Source organism: Saccostrea echinata, unplaced genomic scaffold (assembly GCF_033153115.1).
Source record: "Saccostrea echinata isolate AGI-Se365-2 ecotype Australia unplaced genomic scaffold, CSIRO_AGI_Sech_v1 ptg000143l, whole genome shotgun sequence".
In the NCBI taxonomy this organism is placed as follows: Eukaryota; Metazoa; Mollusca; class Bivalvia; order Ostreida; family Ostreidae; genus Saccostrea; species Saccostrea echinata.
The window spans coordinates 228,857-252,390 of record NW_026889892.1 but is presented as its reverse complement, the minus strand read 5'-3'; the positions used below and the strand labels follow the sequence as shown (position 1 = coordinate 252,390).

The 23,534-nt window shown below is 32.6% G+C and overlaps 1 long non-coding RNA gene across 1 annotated transcript; it reads left to right on the top strand.

The window, feature by feature from the left end:
- Positions 1 to 4,500: 4,500 nt before the first annotated feature.
- On the top strand, positions 4,501 to 6,327 carry LOC133177431 (uncharacterized). The gene is made up of 3 exons (XR_009719686.1): positions 4,501 to 4,576; positions 4,801 to 4,948; positions 5,233 to 6,327. It is a non-coding gene; the product is annotated as an uncharacterized LOC133177431 (long non-coding RNA).
- Positions 6,328 to 23,534: the final 17,207 nt, after the last annotated feature.

Here is a 23,534-nt window from a genome sequence, read left to right as displayed (position 1 = left end):
GATGTCCTGTGAAATAATGAGGTCAGCTTCATCATTCGAATCTTTTACAGTTAATCAATAATTTGAAGGATTTGCATTTCAACGTAAATTAAAAAATATTGAATGATAAAATTTTTTGTAAATTACGTTTTTTTATTGTTGTCTTAAAAAGTGCGTTATTTTCCCTATCCAGATGCAGTGTGATAGACAAAACTTGCTTTTTCGAATTTTAAATCCTAGTTGTACTCTGAAATATTTTAAAAGGTACATGTCCACTTCGATATTTTTTATGTATGCTTAAAAAAACCCATTATGGACAGAGTAATGCACCCGGAAACATGGAGAATTAAAACTCCACTTAGATACTGTAGGGCATAGTATTTGTCAATCAATATCTCCAAAATAAGGTAAGAAACCTAATGATTTAACTGCTTTAAGATATGTGGGACATACTTAATTAGAAATATACAAAATATGAAAAAAATTGAATGACAAGTATTTTTTCAGTTCAAGGTCCTTCTCCTCCTTAAATCTGATATTCAATAGTCATTTCATAGAAAGTATTTTACATGACAATAGTTTTATTGACACCTTTTTTTATTCTAATATACAAAATTCAGTTCTCACAGCATCTCAGATTAGACAAGACATCCTGTATAATCATCACCATGAAGTTAAGATGAAACTTTGCTCAAATTACAGCCAATTAGGACTAAGGATGTACCACAAAATGTGGTCATAGTGTTAAATAAAAAATATATTTATTATGTTAAAAATTTGAACTGGCCGGTTTGAAAGGAAAATTAAGTTGTCAAGACTGTTCTTTGTCAGGTAAATAGTACAGGTTTAAGTTTGTTAAATCTTACACCTTACTTCATTAAGGCAAAAGGGCCTTTCACACACAAAATGACAGCCAAAATATTCTCTTTCCACTGCATGAAAATTTGGTTTTACAAAACAAGTAAAGATAATGTAAATTTATTATTTACAATGCCTTTAATTGGCTTTTCTGAAAAAAGTCAAAGTTGGAAAAGGTAACCTTTACATTAACTTTACATGCACTTAAATATGATGTAATGTCCCACTTTTTCTTGACTTTACAAAAAAGTAAAGTTAATATTTACAAACATTAAACACAGTATTTGGGGTTCATTAAAGCTGATAATTACAAATCTTAAATTTAATTAAATACCATCTTTAATAGCCACAAAAGTTAATAATTACTTTTTCCATTCTTCTGAATAAAGCTTGTGCATATAATAAATAAGCTTTTCCTTCCAAATTGAAACTGCAAAAGAAGTCTGGACATCATACTTAATATACAAAGTAACAACAGATTGACTTAAACTTTCTTTATTACTATACCAAACATTTTTATACAAACATATAATCAAAAACATCAAATTTCTTGACAGTATCTGTTGTTCATAGTCTATCCTGCAAATCCAATACACAAATAATAATTATCCAGGACAGAGTACATTTCACCAAAATCCTTTTCAAACATGTCATTTTGTTTCGTATAAAGAACCAATTGTTCATCCTTGAATTTAAAGATTTGAATTGACATGAAACTGTGCTCTGCTTTCTTGTTACTGAACATGCATTTCTGTGGAAATCAACAACTGTCCAGATATATATTGTGTCACACCTTCCTTTTCAGAGTCCAAAACTTTTATTCTCATGCAGGCAGTCTTCTATTGTTTTCCTTCAAAGAAAAAAAAATATATATATATATATATATATATATATATTATGAGTGACATGAATATGAATATTTTCATAGGCATATGTGTTATAAATTCAAATAAACTGTGATATCAGTATTCACAGTATCATGACTAATGAAAATTGAAACAAGATGCAACCATATTAATAAATAAAAATTTCATACATGACCTTTAACCTCAAAAAGAAAATATTTTGAACCATTAATGTCAGCCTTTATTTTTACCAAAAAACGATGCTAATCTTATTAAATAAGACAGATACAAACAGATGAACATGTTGTTGTTAACTTATTTTATAATATAAATGGACTGGGCCACTAGCCTTTATCTTACCCCTAAGATTAAAATTTAATAACTCTGTAATTTCTTTGTTTATCATTACCTAATATTTCTTTTGAAAGGATTATTTACAAAATATACTAATGTAGGAGTAATACATGTATAAGATTTCTTGTGACCTTCTGTAGCTAAGATACTTTTGCAGAATTGGAAAATGTTTGTCTTACTTGCAAGATAATTTGTGAAAAAGTACTGACATCAGTATCTATGGATAATTACTGAACACATATAATTAACTCCATTTTCCTTCTTAGTAATCAGGTTACAAAAGGACCAATAGTTGCTGCTTATCGAGCTATAGTATGATACTCTAGTTATGGTTTAGGATATATGTACCTTTCTCCAAGTAGCATGTTGCTGCTCATGAATTATTTCCTGATCTTGGAATTGTAAAAGTTGACAGGTCCCTCATTTTGAAGATAACATGCTAAAATGGAATTCATACTTTGATAAACATTTCATACATCTGGATAAATATAGTCAATGTTTTCATAAATACTTTGGAGTTTGAAGCATACCAAAGAATGATTTTAAAAATACACAATGCAATCACAGTTAATAATTATGAATTGCCAAACACCCTTATGTTTGTTTTCTTCACAATTAAAGAATACTTTAGGTCTAAGCAATACTTGCCATCTATAAAATTAAACTATTGAACCCTTCTCAAGTGTTTCTTCTTCTTGAAAGATCTGTCAATAAGGTGTTAACTCTCTCACAGTAAGCTGAGTAGGTGGAGCCTGGAAAAAGTAGTAACACATTTTTTGAAAACAGAAATGTATAATTATACTGACTCCCGAACAAGTCAAGCAATTGATAATGTAAATAATTGTTTAAGTAACATTTTAATGATACCATTTATTGATTTTTTTAAAACTAATACGTACAAGTACCGTCAAAAAACATTAGTATCCCTTGGTCTGGTAAATCATACATTGTTGTCATCCATGACTTTTTTCCTTCAAGAAACTGCATAATTGATTTCACTAGAACCTGTTTTTGAAAAATGGACATGGTTTAGAATACAAAATAATATCTATAAAATATAACCTAACTTGCCCTCTATTAAGAACATTGCCCCTACCCTGGCTTCTATTTTTTTTTTCTAGCATTAATGTAAACAGATAAACATTCTAAAACTGTGACCTAGAATTGTTTTTTCTTGGTCTTGTTTAACCCATGATCCTTTACAGAAAAAAATGGAACATTATCCCCAATTTATCAAGTTACTTATCTAAAATACATATTTAGCGTAGTTTTTCCTGACTTTCGTCAGTTTCAATGTTCCACAATGTATGCTGAAAACAGATGGAAAACGTAAACAAACCTGCACTGCAGTGCATGCCAATTGCCAGCCCGGGAGCTCGAGCTGTTTTCCAAGCAATAACCTCCTTAAATCTACCGGTAGATGAAAAGGTATTAAATCAACTGATCACTGGTTGCATATTTTCGTCAAAAATACCAGAAAATTCGATGAGACCCGCTCAACTTGATTTGAAATGATTGGCTATTCAACCGAATACACAGTGCCATATTTGGGTTACTGTTAAAAGTAAATCGTTCGTTTTGTATTCGAGAAGACTTGAATGAAGAGGATTACACAATACTGAGGTGGAAAACATCGGTATAATATGATAATATATATTTCAGTATTTTAAAGTAAAGTTTGTCAAATGAACGGGACATATTACTGATATTACCTCTTATAAACAAAACCAATAAGCGTATGACTTATTCAGGGCACTTGCAATGTATGGGAACCAGTCTACAAGGCCACAAAATTCCGCCAAGAATAAACAAAGAAATTGTGGGATGTTGTTTACGTGTGTCACTCGACACTGACTGCAAGGTAATGAAAATGTGCTTAATTGTTGTGTATAACTGTTTTCTGTCTTTCAAGATATTGAACAACAGTCGTTTAACATTTCAGACGTAACATCTGGGGGGGGGGGGGGTTACCTCTTAATTTATTGCATCTACTACCACTGTGTATAGTGTCAAGATATAATAAATTAAAATGAAAAAAATCATTAATTTTTTTTTTTATATAGATTTAGGACAGCTAAATAAAGGGGCGACTTTTTTTTGTTTGATGCGGGGGGGGGGGGGGGGGGGGTGTTAAAAATATATTAACCTCAAAAATGTTTAAAAGATATAATCTCATCTCAACTGAAAAAATGATTAATAATCTTTCCTTGTCTGATGCCATTATTTCCTTTACCTCACTGAATTAAGAGTTTCTGAGTCAGTTTATTTCCTTTTGTAGTGGAGATAGGGGGGGGGGGGATCAAACTTTGTTCATTTGAGATAAACATGAATAATATGTCCCTGATTATTAAGGAAATCAAATATTCTATTCATCACTGGTTGGAAAATAATTAATCTGATTTAACAGTCAAAAAATTACCTTTTCATAATTTATCTTTTGTAGAAACAAAGAGTGGAGAGCTAATGCATGGTGCGAAGTATGGAAAGGTCTCTTGTGGATTGGTTGTGCCAGAGACAAATGTACATTATTTCTATGTTGGGTAATGTCCTTAAGAATGGAAGTTTTTTTCAATTACAAGGGACATGACTTTTTCATATGTTATCACTGTACAGAGATCAAAATATTTTTAAACATTGTTAGGTACTCACCACATTATTCCATCTTTAGAAAAGTATTTAAAATTATTTTCTCACATTTTTTAAAGAGACCAATATTGTAAAGAGATTTTTTTTTATTTTAATCTTGAATTTGGATATTATACAGGTCAGAAGTTTCGGTACACTTTGGGTGAGTGGCAGTTGGGAAGATGGATGACCTTCAGATAGTTTGAGATAAAGAAGTTTTTTTAAATGATTGAAAGTGATCATCACAGAATCAACTCCATTATGAAGATAAATTACGAGCAAGTCAGGTGAGGAATTGACTTCAATGTGTTATCACATTGTGTAAATGAATCTTCATTATTAAGATCTTTTACATTTCATTTTTATATATGAACTTGCTTTTCTATTATTCTAAAATTCCAAAAAATAAAATTAAAGTAGTTAAAGCATGCTACAAACATATTAAGTATCTTGGCAAGTTTTCAGGGATATTGCAGATGTGCTTTAATTTAAAAAGATAACTAATTTATGCAAAGCTGGAAAAGAAATGGATATTATTATCTCTAATTTCGAAGATTATGTTTATTATTAGCACTCCTTTTGTCCAACACCCGAGAGATCTGAGTATCCATCCTACTGTTGAATTAACTGGTGACCAAGAAAAGATGACAGAGAGGGGAATCAAATATGGATGCCATCGTGATCAAGAATATACACACTGACTAGAAAATATCTGAAAATTTATAGACGAACATTCAAGCATTTATAATAATGAAAGTTATTCAGCAAGAGAGTTTTTGCACAAGTTTAATTTCAGTAAAATTGTGTATATTGTGCACAGAGGAACTTAGTATGTAACTCATTATGATTATCCATTTCTTTAGAGGATGTATTCGGAGTATATTTAAATAATCATTATCTTGTAGAAAAGAGCACGCAAAACTTTTCTCTCTGTGTGAAGCAAGACACATATGCATACACTCCAGCATTAACCACAACCAATGTTACATATTTTCCAGGGCATGTGAAGTCGAGCACACACAACATCTACCACAACACCAGTTACATATTTTCCAAGGCGTGTGAAGTCGAGCACATACATGAAAATGTGTGAAGCTGGACACATATGCAAACACACAAGCAACCACCACAACCAATTACATATTTTCCAAGGCGTGTGAAGATGGACACAATGCAAACACAATCTCCTACCACAGACACAATGCACATATAACATTTAATCCAAAGTATAAAGTCAAGCTCAAACCGGCTCACTGCGTGAAGCTGGACACATGCATTTACTTATGCATCTTGCAAAACTACCTCTGAAGCTATATTCTAATAGATGTTTAAGCAATTTTGTTTCTTTATTTTGTGAATATGTAAATTACACCATTATGCTTACAAGATGTCAACATTATTAACCTGTACATAAATACTCATTAGATAGCCTTTAATAGTTTAAATTGGAAATACTAGTACTTTGCCATATTTATGTTGCGTAGTTTCTCATCAGTGATCTTGAGTAATAACTGAGTAAGGCATTTTTAGTTCCATTTAAACTGCGAAGTTTTGACACATGTACATGCACCATAAAGGATGAATAATATTGTATTGTATTTTAACCTTTTTTATTTTATTCTTTGTCATTTTATTGCCTGTTCTAGTAAAAGATGTAATCTTGTAATGTTTGTAACCGTTTTTGGTAGATATTTATAAAGCAGAAATTATAACAGAAAAGGTTCCAATATATCTAAACTAAAAGCAAATAAAAAAGAGCTCTCCATCTATCAGATACCAGCAAATCAGATAACTTAAAGGTTAAGTCATAGGAAATTTGAAAGTTTATTATATCTATATTCTGATATCTGATACCATTTTTACATTTTTGATTGTCCGTCTACAGTATACAAAAATAGTATAAATTTTTACATTTTGTAGATGACAATCTCTAATACTAAATACAACTGGAAATTGATATAACGCTTGAAAATTTGTGTATTTTTAGTAAGATCGATTTTAACAAAATGGGGGGGGGGGGGGGGGGGGGAGGGGGGTAACACAATAGACACATCAGATACCTATTTATTAAAAGTCAAAAACCATTTGTTGAAATCTTAAGTACGAGTGTATTAAACAAAAGTCAGTATTCAAGTAAGGATTTTAAAAAGTTTCATTATATATATATATATATATATATATATATATATATATATATATATATATAAACTTTAATGCAGCATTAAAGGTGAAAGGTTAAATTTATTTACCTTTTCGTGCAAGTAAAGGTTACCTTTTCACCTTTACTTTTTGTAAAGTTAATACAAAGATGACCTTGCTTTTTGGATCACCTTTAATGAGATTTACTTTGCAAGTAAAGTTTTGTAAAGGTGTTTTTTCAAGCAGTGTTCCTAATAAATGCAGTCAAATATCCCAGATTTTGGAAGATTTAACCCAATAAGTTTGGTTACGTTATGTATAATTTTTCTTAGTATTTGAAAAGCAAAAAAGGGGAAGATATGAAAATATGTGTGAAAGTCAGTGATTCAAGGTGTGAACATGGAAGAAGCATGTTGACTTCTTAAATAGCAAAAATGCTTAAATTTGTCAACTTAATTGCACAAGGCAGTGTAAAATTGCAACTGCATATAACAGAGAGTAGTGTGTCCAAAAGATAAAAGATGTTTGCATATTAGTTTAGGAGAGAGAGCATTGCTTCTCAAGCCTTTTATTATTTTATATCCAGCATCAGCATGCCCTATGGCAAGTTCATCAAATCAAGAAAGTAATGAGAAACCACAAGCCAACAGACCAACAACCATCAAAAGGTCATCAGAAGAGGAAGGTTATGGTAATTAGCTTTTTCTTTGATGTAAGACAGGTTTAAAGACAGATGATACAAAAAAAAAAAAAAATGGATGCTTGGATTGGTATGTATATATTTGGACCTATTTTGGTTGTAAATGATGTGAATAATAAATTTCTAAAATATTAAGAAATTGTTAACTTTCTACGATGTTCAAAATTCTACCTTTCTGCAACTATCCCTATTAAAATATACAATTATTTGTCATTTTAAATCCCATTATTGTGAAACTTACGAGGGGTGATCAAAAAGTTCGCGAACTAATTGAATAACTTCCATAAAAGAAATGAAATAAGGTTTTAGTGTTCATTATTAGCTCACCTGAGGTGAAAGCTCAAGTGAGCTTTTCTGATCACCCGTCGTCCGTCCGTCCGTCCGTCCGTCTGTCTGTCCGTCCGTCCGTCCGTCTGTAAACTTTTCACATTTTCAACTTCTTCTCAAGAACCACTGGGCCAATTTTAACCAAACTTGGTACAAAGCATCCTTGGGTGAAGGGGAGTTTAAATTGTTAAAATGAAGGGCCAAGCCCCCTTCCAAGGGGAGATAATCAAGAAAAGACAAAAATAGGGTGGGGTCATTAAAAAATCTTCTTCTCAAGAACCACTGGGCCAGAAAAGCTGAAACTTATGTGGAAGCATCCTTGGGTAGTGTAGATTCTAAATTGTTCAAATCATGACCCCTGGGGTAGGGCGGGGCCACAATAGGGAATCCAAGTTTTACATTGAAATATGTAGAAAAAATCTTTAAAAATCTTGTTCTCAAGAACCACTGGGCCAGAAAAGCTGAAACTTATGTGGAAGCATCCTGGGGTAGTGTAGATTCTAAATTGTTCAAATCATGACCCCCGGGGGTAGGGCGGGGCCACAACAGGGAATCCAAGTTTTACATTGAAATATGTAGAAAAAATCTTTAAAAATTTTCTTCTCAAGAACCACTGGGCCAGAAAAGCTAGAACTTATGTGGAAGCATCCTGGGGTAGTGTAGATTCTAAATTGTAAAAACCATGACCCCCAGGGGTAGGGTGGGGCCACAATAGGGAATCCAAGTTTTACATTGAAATATGTAGAAAATATCTTTAAAAATCTTCTTCTCAAGAACCACTGGGCCAGAAAAGCTGAAACTTATGTGGAAGCATCCTTGGGTAGTGTAGATTCTAAATTGTTCAAATCATGACCCCTGGGGTAGGGCGGGGCCACAATAGGGAATCCAAGTTTTACATTGAAATATGTAGAAAAAATCTTTAAAAATCTTGTTCTCAAGAACCACTGGGCCAGAAAAGCTGAAACTTATGTGGAAGCATCCTGGGGTAGTGTAGATTCTAAATTGTAAAAACCATGACCGCCAGGGGTAGGGCGGGGCCACAATAGGGAATCCAAGTTTTACATTGAAATATGTAGAAAAAATCTTTAAAAATCTTGTTCTCAAGAACCACTGGGCCAGAAAAGCTGAAACTTATGTGGAAGCATCCTGGGGTAGTGTAGATTCTAAATTGTAAAAACCATGACCGCCAGGGGTAGGGCGGGGCCACAATAGGGAATCCAAGTTTTACATTGAAATATGTAAAAATATCTTTAAAAATCTTCTTCTCAAGAACCACTGGGCCAGAAAAGCTGAAACTTATGTGGAAGCATCCTGGGGTAGTGTAGATTCTAAATTGTTCAAATCATGACCCCTGGGGTAGGGCGGGGCCACAATAGGTATTACAAGGGGGAAATCGGGTGAAAAACAGCAAGGCCAAAGTTACTCAGGTGAGCGTTGTGGCCCATGGACCTCTTGTTTTTTAAAGTAGTCCTCTCCGATTTAAATGCACATCTGCCACAGTTCTGCCCATGCGCAAATCACATGATACAGGCGGTCACGTGACATGCTCCGAAGCGTTCCGTTCACAGGTTGTAAAAGATTTTTTCGAGTCTTATATTTCTTACCATGCAAGTTATTTTTTATAACAAGAACAGTCAACTTGTCAAAAATGGCCAAATCTCGACAATAGGAGGGGTGGATAAGGATATCCTTTCCCGGAATGAGCATGGTGACCATTGCAACCCGAGTTTTCCGTCTTGGGAGCGACGTTTATCCAATGTGGATATAAGGCATGGCGCCTTCTTTTTATCATATCTGATATGATTAAATTCTAAAGTAAACGATATTTTAGGGATTTAATAACTGTATTATTGTGAAGATATTCAACTATTTTTCTAACTGTAACTTGGCGGTCTTTCATATCAGATTGCTCAATTGTGGACACATCTCTTCCCCAGCTTGCTTTCACTGGGCAAGAGAACAAACATAAATTTTAACCATCTCCCTTCTTTCACTAAAACAATCAATCCAATTAATGATTGAACTCCTGGCAAGTCTTTTGTCTTCTTAAACTTTGTACAAAGTAGTATATGCTACTGCAAAGGAATTTCCAAGATACACATTAAACTTTACGGCAGTTCGTTGCTCGAGTACGATTGAGTCAATCATTTTTTGTCACAAGTAACCTACCTAATGACGTCATTTTCACATTGTGACGTCACAAACATGGATCAAAACATTACATAAAACTGCTATATATAGAACACATGTATGACTATATATATGCCAAATTTCATTCTGATCTGAATTGTGGTTTTGAAAATATAGAGATAGTTTTTGATCACTCCTCGTATGCAGTTATAAACTTATTTCTTTTTACTTATATAAAAATGACTTAAGTTATTATTTTCAAAATTTTTGATTAAAGTTTTGTTTGTATCATCTGTCCTTAATTTTAAACTTTTCTTATTGACTTAGATTGCCTTTTGCTTGTTGTGCCAGTCAGTAGGTGGTCAAGTGTACTTTGTAAACTTTTGAACATTCTGGGCTTCTTCAAAACAGGGCAGTTTCAACTCAACATCAAAGCTGTTTACTGTGAAGTCCATAAGGCTTTAGTTTCAAAATACAGATTTACCTCCTGAAGGTTGCACTTCCGGGTTATGGTTCCCGTTTAATTATTTTGTGCTGAATAATTGCTTTAGCAATGATAGGGATTCAAACAAAGGCCGCAAAGATACTGATATTTATTACATACTTATTAATAAATACAGGTTTTTTGCATATGCTTGATATTACAATAGCCTTATCAGATTCCAGGGCTTACACGTTTTCAGCATGGCTTATTTGGATCTGCAGGGCTGAGATGGATATATATCACACCCCTTGTAGATTAACCTTGATAAAGAAGTTCTTGTGATACACATGTACATAGAATACAGTGACACCTATTTTTATGCACAGCAATATTTGACCTTGTGTCACACTTTAGTTTAGCTCAGTTTCAAAGAAATTATTCAAGATATTTTTATCAAACTTCATATGCTGATACATAATGAAAGCTATTCAACTGCATCAGGGCTCAACATTAACTAAAATACTCACTTGTCCGTCGGACAAGTTGCTAACAATGTTACTTGTCCGAATTTATTGTTTACTTGTCCCATTCTAAAAAGATATTTTAAAAAATTGTAGAATTTTATTTCAAGAGTAGAACATTTTATTCAAGAATGAAGTTACTGTAGTATGTTTAATTTTGACTTACAAATTTTCTTTTATCTTAAAAATAAAACATTGCTGATCTTAAAGGTGCTTAGACACAGATTTGAAGTTAATATTTTCTCAAATTTTCTGTATAATATCACGACTTATACATTGCAATAGCATTTCACATGAAAATATAATTAAAAACTTATTTTATCTGGAAATTATTGGAACTATGAATTCCTGGACGTGTTTGATTAACACATCCTTGCACTTTCACAAATTTTTTCTTTATCCTTAATATTTAAGAAAAGAGGCGATTTTGTTGTGTATTAATGAAAAATATTATATCTATAATCCAGAAAATTCAGAGTAGAAATGTGCGAAATGTTGATACACAACAAAATTACCACTTTTCTTAAGTATCAAGAATAAAATTAAAATTTGTGAAAGTGCAAGGATGCGTCAATCAAACGCATCCAGAAATTTGAAGTTTCAATAACTTTGAGATGAAATAAGGTTTTTATTATATTTTAGTATGAAATGCTATAGCAACATATAAGTCATGAAATTATACAGAAAATTTGAGAAAATGTTAACTTCAAATCTGTGTCCAAGCGCATTTAAATTCACTATCTAGCACTGTCTGTAACCTAGTCTTTATATTGCTCATCTGTTAATAATATCCTGTGATGATTGACCCAAACCTTAATACTGTAACACCATGAATTCTGCAGAGATTTTTATGCCCCGCCATGAATATGGCCGGGGCATATAGTGTTTGTCATGTCCGTCTTCTGTCCTTCCATCCTTCCGTCCTTCTGTCTGTCTTTCCGTCATGCTTTGTATTTAGCTCTGTTCAAAGCCCAGTTTCACAAAAACTATGCAAGATACTTTTATCAAACTTCATAGGCTGATAGATATTGATGAGAGCTATGCAACTGCATCAACATTTTTTGACCTTAACCTTTCCTTTGACCTCACTTTTCTTAAATTCGTGTTTATCTCAGTTTTAAAGATACCATTCAAGATAGTGTAATGAAACTTCGTATGTTGATACATACTGATGTAAACTATTCAACTGCATCAACATTTTTTGACCTTGACCTTTGACCTTGACCTCACTTAAATTAGTGTTTAGCTCAGTTTTAAAGATACCTTTCAATATAGTGTAATCAAACTTCATATGCTGATACATACTGATGAGAGTTTTTCAACTGCATCAACATTATTTACCTTGACCTTTTCTTTGACCTTGATCTCACTTTTCTTAAATTAGTGTCAAACTTCATATGCTGATACATACTGATGTAAGCTATTCAACCGCATCAACATTTTTTTACCTTGACCTTTCTGTCACTTTTCTTAAATTAGTGTTTAGTTCAGTTTTAAAGATACCATTCAATATAGTGTTGTCAAACTTCATATGCTGATACATACCGATGAGAGCTATTCAACTGCATTAACATTTTTTGACCTTGACCTTTCCTTTGACCTTGACCTCACTTTTCTTAAATTAGTGTCAAACTTCATTTCAGCATTGAATTCTTATTTTTGGATGTCGTCGGTTCTATACATGTAACACACCTGGCCCTGCCGACAAATTGAATACCGCGCGTTAGCGCGATATGATAATTTGTCAGCATGGCCAGGTGTGTTATAGGACAGATAACATCCAAAAATAAGAATTCAATGCTTATATTTACATTCTCTAATTTTCTCTCTTCATAATTGTTTATTTCGTTAATTTTTATTATGAATTTAACGCCTTTCAGAATTGGTGTGCTTAATAGATGTAATAGCCGTTTGTGACGTTGGAAAGTTAAATAACGCAAATGAACATTGCGAGAAAAAAAGACTAATTTATTTTAAAAGCACAGTTGTTGTATTTTACATTGATTTAACAGGGTAGTTGTTTTTTTATTAAATTGAGTCAAAACAATTTACATTTTGGTGTCCCTAGATAATGAAAATGCATATAGTTCCTACTGTGTATTCTACCACGCGGTGACAATTCGCGTGTGTTATAGAGATTTGAACGTCGTAGATTTCTACAGTAATGGATTTCATAAATAAAAATTACAGTGAATGTAAATATATGCTGATACATAATGATGTAAGCTATTCAACTGCATCAATTTTTTTTTTACCTTGAACTTATCTTTGACCTCGATCTCACTTTTCTCAATTTGTGTTTAACTCGGTTTTAAAGAAACCATTCAAAATATTTTTATCAAATTTAATATGCTGAAACGTATTAGTGAGAGCTATTCAACTGCATCAAAACGTTTGACCTTGAACTTTCCTGTGACCTTGACCTCACTTTTCTTCAATTTGAATTTTGCTTAAATTTAAAGAAACCATTTAAGATATATTTATGTAAGCTTATGCACTTCTACATAATTGGGTGAGAAATTATCATCTATATCCAACTTTTTAGATTTCAATTTCAATTTTATAGAAACTATTCAAAATACTCTCATCAAATTTCATACATTAATACAAATTTACATGTTGCATTACTAATATGCCCTCGGCAGGGCATTCATGTAGTATGGACATATTTCTAGTTTTTTCGTCATATTTACATTATTCCAGAGTTGTGGAAAACTGTTGGTCATGCTGGCAAAACCGATTAAAAATGCATACCGGTAAAAACGCCATCGATGTCGATCCAAATGACCAGTCCATTTTTTTAACTCTTCTAGTCAGAGTCCAGAAGAGCTTATGCGATAGTAAGGTGTCCGTCGTCCGTCCGTTTGTTTGTCTGCCCATTTGTCTGTCTGTAAACAATTTTTCAAAATGCTACTCCTCCTACAGTTTTGGTCTGATTTCAATGTAACTTGGCACACAAGTAGACTACACTAAGAACATAATTACTTATATCGGTTTTTGATTTCAATGAACAGTGTTGCCATGGTTATAAAAATAGAAATTTCTGTGAAATACTTTCAAAATGCTACTCTTCCTACAGTATTGTTCAGATTAAAAAATAATTTGGCACACAAGTAGACTAGAAAAAGATACATAATTATGTTTATTAGTTTTTGATTTCAATGAACGGTGTTGCCATGGTTACTAAAAATAGAAATTTCTGTGATAAATCTTCAAAATGTTACTTCTCCTACAGTTTTGGGCTGATTTCAATATAACTTGGCACACAGTTAGACTACACTAAAATACATAATTCTGTGTATCAGTTTCTGATTTTACTGAATGGTTACTAAAAATAGAAATTTCTGTGAAATATTTTCAAAATGCTACTCCTCGTACAGTTTTGGGCTGATTTAAAAATGCAGTACCAACCAGACCAAACCTGACAGATAGCAGTCCCAGAGCAGTCCCGGAGACTGCTTTCTGGGACTGCTCTGTGACTGCTAAAGCAGTCCCAGAGTGGTCCCAGAGCAGTCCCAGAAAGCAGTCCCAGAAGGTAGTCCCAGCAGTCCAAGATAGCAGTCCCAGCAATCCCAATGGGCGGGGTTAATAATTTAATGGTCGGAGCTTAGTCATAACTGAGACTACACAGTGTATCAACAAACATTTTGGTTAGAGCTACTCAACTGCATCAAAATTTGTTGACCTTGACCTTTTCTTTGACTTCATTTTTCAAAACTTTGCATTTAGCTTAGTTTTAAAGAAACTATTCAAGATATCTTATCAAACGTCATATGCTGATATGCTGATACATATTGATAAGCATGATAAGAGCTATTTAACAGCATCAACATATTTTGACCTTGACCTTTATTTTGACCCTGACCTCAATTTTCAATTTCAAAAAAATTCTGTTTAGCTCAGTTTCAAAGAAATTTTTCCAAAATTGTTCTAAAGAAACGAATCAAGATATTTTTATCAAAATTCATATACTGATATTCTCTGGTGAGTTCTTATGACCTGCATCAATATTTTTTTAACTTGACCTTCCTTTTGACCTTGACATCACTTTTTGTCCAAATTTTCTTTTATCTTGACCCTTTCAATGACCTTTGACTTTATTTATTGTGTTTAAAAATCAGTTTTAAAGAAATTTTTCAAGATGTTTTCCGCCAACTACATGCACTAATGCAAATTTTCATGTTGCATTACTAATGAACCCTGGGTGGGGCATTCGTGCCTTCTTGACATAATTCTCATTTTGTTCAAAGTCTCTGTAAAAAAGAATAGTTTTTAATTTTAGATAATTTATATTTGATATAACAATCTAGTTGGTGATTATTTATTTGTATTTGCTCAAGAAGATATATTCTGTATGTTAAAACAAAGGCCACTTTTTTAATTAGTTGTTTTTCAAGACTTTTCCCCCAAAATTTGGGTTTGTAGGTCGGTAAAAAAAATAAAATTAAAAATTACTTATAACTCTTTTTACCTCTAACCCCTACCCCCCATTAAAATTGCATACCAGTAAGAGGTATATAGATAGTTTACCAATGCCTTTAACATCCATTTTTAAGGTATCTCTATGTATAAGATATATATTAAAAGCTTATAAAGCTAAAAGCTTTTAAAAGCTAGAATTACATGTATCAAATCTAAAAACAAATTTAAAAAATAAATAGACAAGTCTTAATTTTTATCGTTGAAAATAAAATCAGATTTTTTTCCCCAAAGCTTGTAAATTTGGCATGTTTGGGTCGGTTGGTCTGGGGGGGATCAAAGTTTTACATAGGAATATATAGGAAGAATTTTTTTAATTTCTTTTTGTCAAGAACATCAAAACCATGTTAAGTCACTAATACGGAAGCATCCTCTGGTAGTGTAGATTCAAGTTTGTTCAAAACATAACCCCCGGGGGTATGGTGGTGCCACAATGGGCGATCAAAGTTTTACATAGCAATATATATGAAAAAATCTCTAGAAATCTTCTAAAAAAAACAGAAACGCCATGATTTGTCATATTATATGGAAGCATCCTCTAGTAGTATAGGTTGATGTTTGTTTAAATCATGAACCCCCGGGGGTAAGATGGGGCGACAATGGTGTATCAATGTTTTTTTTACATGTTCAATGATAAATATTATTCAAATTATTTCACGTAAAATAAGATTATATTTATTGCCATGATTAGATGTGATAAAATATGATAAAGATAAAAGTGATTAACCTAAGAGTTACAATTTAAGAGCAAAAAGTTCACGTTAATTGTACCGTTGCTCAGTAAGATGCACTCTAACCCCGAATTTTCTTTGCGATTTTGAGTCGTGCTATATGAGTATTATCTAAAATATACTTCTCAAAAAATGCTTGATATAACTTATTTCACGAGTGACTTACCTTAAATAGGAATATATTATATAAAAAAAATCTGCTGATGAAGAAGAGCAAGGCCAAATTGACTCAAGTGAGATTATGGCCCATGGGCCACTTGTTCTGAATTATCTCCCTTTGGAAGAAAGTGTGACCCTTCATTTGAAAAAAAAAAAAAACGTGTATCCCTTAACCCAAGGATACTCTATGCCAAGTTTGGATGAAATTGGGCCAGTGGTTCTGGAGAAGATGAAATTGTGAAAAGTTTTCAACGACGACGACAAAAACACTGAGGACGAGAGACAATGGAAAATTTTGATAAGAAAAGCTCACTTGATCCTTCAGCTCAGGTGAGCTAAAAACTTTAAAAATTTTCTTCCAAGAACAGCAAAGGCATATTTAGTCATATTTATATGGAAGCATGCTCAGATAGTGTAAATTCAAGTTTGCTCAAATCATGATCCCTGAGGGTAGGTTGGGCTAAATTGCAGATGAAAGTTTTACATAGGAATAATTTTAATTTGGTTGTAACGCGTTATTTGATTGGATAAAAAAATTTACTTTATGTCGTATAAATTGGGGAATTTTATACAATTTGAAGTTATTTTTTAGGGCAGTCGTCTTTTTTCTTACACTATATGAATGAAAATTATAACCAATAACATTGTATACTAAATCTTGAATCTGAATGGCCAAAATATTCATGTTTATTCATAATTGAAAGGTCACGCTGACGTGACTCTCTATGGTATGTTGTTAGATGTTTGAGAATCGACATCTAATTTTGATTAGACTGTGTAAGTTTCTACCAGGGGATTGAACAAGAATTGTGATTCTAAGGAAGTAAGACCCTGTGGAATTAAGAACATTTAAAGTAATTGAAAAATATCCAAAACAAATGGTTCAATTTTTAGAGTACTGGCATTCATTTCAGCATCTGAAGTGAAAAAAAAGGTTTTTTTTAAAGCTCAACTGAGCCAAAGGCTCAACTGAGCTTTTCTGATCAAAGGATGTCCAGCATCAGTCTGTCTATAAACTTTTCACATTTTCAACCTCTTCTCAAGAACACTGATCCAGGTGCAACCAAACTTGCCACAAAGCATCCTTGGATGAAGGGGATCCAAGCTTCATACAAGGCCATGCCCTTTTTTAAGGGGAGAAAATGAAAAATTAATGAAAATTAATGGCATCTTTAAAACAAAATCTTCTCAAGAACCACTGAGCCAGAAAAGATGAAAAATACGCGAAAGCTTCATTACATAGTTAAGATTCGTTTTTTTTTTCAAATCAAGACCCAAGGGGCTAGGTTGGGGCCACAACAGGGCTACAGTGGTTTAAATGTATCAAAGTTCACCATACGAATGAATAGGGGGAAAATTGTTTTTCTCAAGAATAGTTTCAGCACTTTAAAATGTTATATGATTTTCTACTAGAGATGTCCATTGTTTGTTCCTATCACCATGTTCATGGTTTTGACAGACGAAATTCATTAGCGATTGCATGCTTAGTATCGCTGGTTTGAATTTCGCTGGTTCCAAATGCGAAAGTGATTCGCAAGAGCTATCTCCCCGTGATTGCAAACCTTACCATATTTGAATTATATCATTTGACATAGATGATATGGAACAAATAAAATTTAAAACTACGTTTTATCTGAATTGCTGCCAAGAGAACCACTCGACCAGAAAAGATCAAAATACCGTGATTGCTTCTTGACATAGTGTAAATTATAATTTGTTCAAATCATGGCCCTCAAGGGTGGGGCCACAAAAGTGAATCAAAGTTATATATGTGAATATATAGGAAAATATCTATTAAAATCCTCTCTAGGCCAGAAACATGAGGAAAGACAAAACTTAAGTAGCTTCTTGACATAGTGTAGATTCTAAATTGTTCAAATCCTGGCTCCTAGGGGTAGGTTGGGATCATCACAATAGATCAAAGCTTTACATATGAATATATAGGAACATATCTTTAACAATCTTCTCCAGAACAGCTGGGCCACAAAAGCTAAAACTTTTGTGAAAACTTCTTGATCAATTGAAGATTATGAGTGTTTAAACCATGGCCCCTGAGAATATGGAGTGACCACAAAAGAGGATCAAAGTTTTATAGGGAATATATATGAATAAATGTCCAGAACCACTGGGTCAAAAAAGGTGGAACTTATGTCTAGTTATTGACAAAGTTAAGATTCTTAACTGTTCCTCATGGCCACTGGGGAGAGGGCGAGGCCACAATAGGGGATCAAAAAAGAAGATGGGTGAACAAGGCGGGCGAAGTGCCTATAGTGCGACAAACATGAAGTGAAAAATAAAATCTCAATTATATAAAAATTTTCTTTGATATTTCATCTAACATTAAAGTATATTTTATGCTAAATCTCTACAATTTACAAAAGTCTCACAAAGACTGAAATTATTTGCCTTCGAAATAGCATACACACACTAAAGAGGACAAAAAGGATCATTTCCTCATACTTTAACAAAATTTTTCGATATGAGTGGGTCTTCGCTCCATTTTTTTGAAAGTTGATCCTAAAAGTTTGCATAAAAATATACATTTTTTGGTTTACAAAAACATGGAGCAAAGACCCACTATACCTTAAAAGTACACTTTTATGACAAAGCATTCGCATCTTTCCGAGAAATACTTGAAGTCCATTAAGTCAAGGGTCATATCACAAACATGATTTAAATGCCACTATTCGTCAGGAGCTGCGTGGCGTAGTGGTTAGCGTGTTAGTCTCAAAACAATATGATACTCCGGATGTTTATTGATAGGTTCGAATCCCACGAATACCATTTTATTTTTTTAATAAAAGAATAATTTTTTCCGAGATCTTTTTTCTCAGAAAAGTTTTGTTGATCATAACTTCATAAATTTCAATAATGAGAACTTCATTTAAATAATACTTAATTCACAAATTGAATATGATTTTATTAATATCTGAAGCTATAGGCATTCTGCACGCCTTATTCACCCATCTTCTTTATGTGAATATATAGGAAAATATCTTTAAAAAATCGTCTTAAGAACCATTGAACAAGAAAAGATATGACTTATGTGAAAGCTCCTTGAAATAGAGAAGATTCTAAGTTGTCCACAACATGGCTATGGGGGTAAAATGGGGCCACAATAAGGGATCAAAGATTTATAGGGGAATGTTTAGTGAAAAAACTCAAAAACTGCAAGACTGTGATTGGTAATTTTTATTTTCTCCATTTTCTTGGAGACCGTTGCTGGATTTGTCTGACAATTTGTACACTCATTATTCACCATATAAAGATGTGTACCTGATATTGTCATCTTGATTGGGTAATTTTTCGTCATTTTACATTTTTTTTTTTTTTTTTTTTTTTTTGTATAGACTTGGTCATTTTGAGTTCATGTAGACTTGAGACTTACGATCAAGAAATTGCCAGTTGGTTTATCCGTAGAAAAATGTGAATTGCAGCTTAAAACCAAGTCATTAACACTTTTAAAAACCAACCAAGTATTAAAAAATGTCAACATAGATTAGTCCATACAAATGTAAGAGTTATATGCAGTAACCTTTGTTTTAAAAAAATGTTTCATCAAGATTACTTTTTTTCCCCATTTAAACATATTTTTGACAAATTTTAGAAAAAAAATATATTTTCAACAATAGGGACATAAATAAGCAATTATATTGTACTTCAAAATGCAGACTTGTCAGTGCAGTACACGACAGATACTGTTAATCCATTCATTCCTTAGGAATAATAAGTGGACATGCATCCAGTTAAAAATTAATTAATTAGTTTATTGTAGGAAGGCAAGCTGTCTTGATCATTTCTGTCAGCTCATCTCTGATCAAGAATGTATTATATATTATAATATCTCTTTGAAATTGGGCAGAGTGACTGGCCTTTCTCTTAATTGCAATTTATAGCAAATTTCTAATTAAAATACAGACCCTAAAACGTGCTACTACACCACTTGAACGGTTCGTTTCGTTTCTTTCTCGGTATATTTCGCTTCTTGCACGTTACGGTTTGTTTTGTGAACGGTTCGGTTCGTTTTATGAACGGTACGTTTCGTTTTGTGCACGTTTCGTTTTGTGAATGGTACGCTTTGGTGAACGGTATGTAAATTAAGTGGGTGGAGCCTGTACGCTTTAGTATATGATTGGGTATGTAATAAAGTCTTTTATTACTTTATTTATTAATCTCTTTATTTTATGTAAATGAAAGGACGGTGTAGCAAGCATTTTTTTATACAACTTGCAAGCATTTTTTTTAACAAGTTGTTTTTAAGATAAAGCTGTCATAAATATTAACTTTTTACAGCTGTATTTTCGTTTTTGCATGTACCAGTCTTCTTCTCTTTGTTTTTTAAATTATGTTCTGTATGAGCTAGTTTCTATTTTTTTTATGTTGTTTTATTTGTCTCTTTATTGATTATTTTATTTTCATATACCATATCCTTATAGTTCAATATTTTTGAAATGAATCGAACAAATCAATAAACACTGTATAACAAGGATGAAAAAAAAATATTTTGGTTGCAGTCAGCATATGAGCCTTTATGTATTGCTTTTCAATATATATATATATATATATATATATATATAAGAAAGTAGGTTCTTTTTTTCCTAATCGAATACAATCATTATTTTACATGTTCATTTATAACATTTGTAAATGAATAAGTTTAATTTTGTAAATCCCCATGCTTTTATTTCTTTTACCATTCTTTTTATTTTCTTGTTATTGCTGCTTCATATAAAAAAATTAACATAATTTTTTTCTTGACTGAATTATCAAACAAATAATGAAAAAATAAGTCGGTTTAATTTTATTTGTGATCAATTATATTTGAATAAAAAAAATTATTGATCCTTTAGGTGTTTGATGCGGTAGCAAGATATACATTCAAAAGTAATCGGTAGAAGTGCACATAGTTAGTGTAAACTATTAGTTTCTTTTCTCTGCGCGGAATTGTTTTCTTTTTCTATATATTGATTTTTCATCAATGTGTAAAAAAGCAATATAAACGGAAGAAGTGTAAAAAAGCATTATAAATGGAAGTTTAAATCAAGAAAACGGTTAAGGCAATCACAATTCTATTTGCAATGTATATGAATGTATATATTAGACTGCAAATATAAGACAGATTTTCGAAATAATGCATGTATGTCCTTGAAAATGTTGAAAATAATCTGTCCATTCAAGGTGTTACTACCCCTCCCCCCTTTAGATACAAGGTCTAAGCATTTTGTTTTTATAAAAGATTAAACTGGACTTTAAGTATTCATTCCAGGTAGCATAAAAAATTTTTTACCTGCAGACCTCAGTGAATAAAGCCAATGAAATAGAAAAAATGATTTAAATAAATATAAATTCCGACATATAGCCAGATTTATTTTTAATTACGTGTATTAAACTGAAAATGCTGTGCGAAAATTTGACAAACTTTATATTTCTTTTTTTAATTTTTTTTTTTTTTTTTTTACATGTGAAAGTATGTTATATAATAAGGTCAGCGGTAACGTATAAGGTTTGTCAGCTGAGTGTAAACCAAGACATTTTTTTCTAATTTACATCGCCTTTATTTTTTTCTTGTGACGGAGAGGGTGGTTTACATTTTCACATGTCCGTTTTCAAACTGACATTTCAGTTTGCAATTTTTTTCTGTAATTATTTCTCCTTTAAACTATTATGTACATGAATAAAAAATATTTTTATTCGGGATTGATTTCTGGAATAAAAAAAAAAGAACAAAGGATTCTGATGCAATTTTCAATATGTCTTGGTTTCCGAGAGTTCAGAGCGACAGAAATAGAGTAGATGAAAGCTATAGAAGTAAATAAAGTATTAAATTCATTTTTTTATTTTTTACACATTGTACATTAAAATGTCACGATATAGCATTTTATTTGAAAATAGAAAATGTCAGAAATATCACAAGCACAACCCTTTCGTGCATAGCGAATAAGGAATCACCTCACACTCTGTCGAGTTGTCAAGTCGCAATTAATTTCAAGTAATTTCATGTAAGTCCAGATGCAGTATACTTGATAACAATGTTTCCGCAAAATAATAATTCCATACATAAAATACCCAACTTTACATTATAAGAGAGAAAGTTATGCCACTCCAGTTTGTTTACATTGTACCCCCGCTGGTCTCTCTGGGTTAAAAAACGTTTTTAGCTCACCTGAGCTGAAAGCTCAAGTGAGCTTTTCTGATCACCCGTTGTCCGTCGTCCGTCTGTCCAGCTGTCCGTCCGTCCGTCTGTAAACTTTGTAAACTCTGTAAACTTTTCACATGTTCAACTTCTTCTCAAGAACACATTGGGCCAATTTTAGCCAAACTTGGTACAAAGTATTCTTAGGTCAAGGGGAGTTTAAATTGTTAAAATAAAGGGCCAAGTCCTCTTACAAGGGGAGATAATGACGAAAAGACAAAAATAGGGGGGAGTCATAAAAAAATCTTCTTCTCAAGAACCACAGGGCCAAAAATGTGTTGAAACTTATATGGAAGCATCCTGGGAGAGTGTAGATTCTAAATTGTTAAAATCATGACCCCTGGGAGTAGGGTGGGGCCACAGTAGGGAATCCAAGTTTTTACATTGAAATATATAGGAAAAATCTTTAAAAATCTTCTTCTCAAGAACCACTGGGCTAGTAAAGCTGAAACTTACATTGAAGCATCCTTGGGTAGTGTAGATTCTAAACTGTTAAAATCATGACACCCGGGGGTAGAGCGGGGCCACAGTAGGGAATCCAAGTTTTGCATTGAAATACATTGGAAATATCTTTAAAAATCTTTTCCTCAAGAACCACTGAGCCAGAAAAGCTGAAACATGTGGCAACATCCTGGGGTAGTAAAGATTCTAAATTGTTCAAATCATGACCTCCAGGGGTAGGGCGGGGCAACAATAGGGAATCCAAGTTTAACATTGATATATATATAAGAAAAATCTTTAAAAATCTTCTTCTGAAGAACCACTAGGCCAGAAAAGCTGAAACTTATATGGAAGCATCCTTGGTAGTGTAGATTCTACATTGTTAAAATCAGGACCCCCGGGGGGGAGGGGGGGGGTCAAGATAGGGAATCCAAGTTTTATTTTGAAATATATTAGAAAAATCTTTGAAAATCTTGTTCTCAAGAACCACTGGGCCACAAAAGCTGAAACTTATATGGAAGCATCCTCAAGTAGTGTAGATTCTAAATTATTCAAATCATGACCCCTGGGGGTAGGGCGGGGCCACAATAGGGAATCCAAGTTTTACATTAAAATATATATGAAAAATC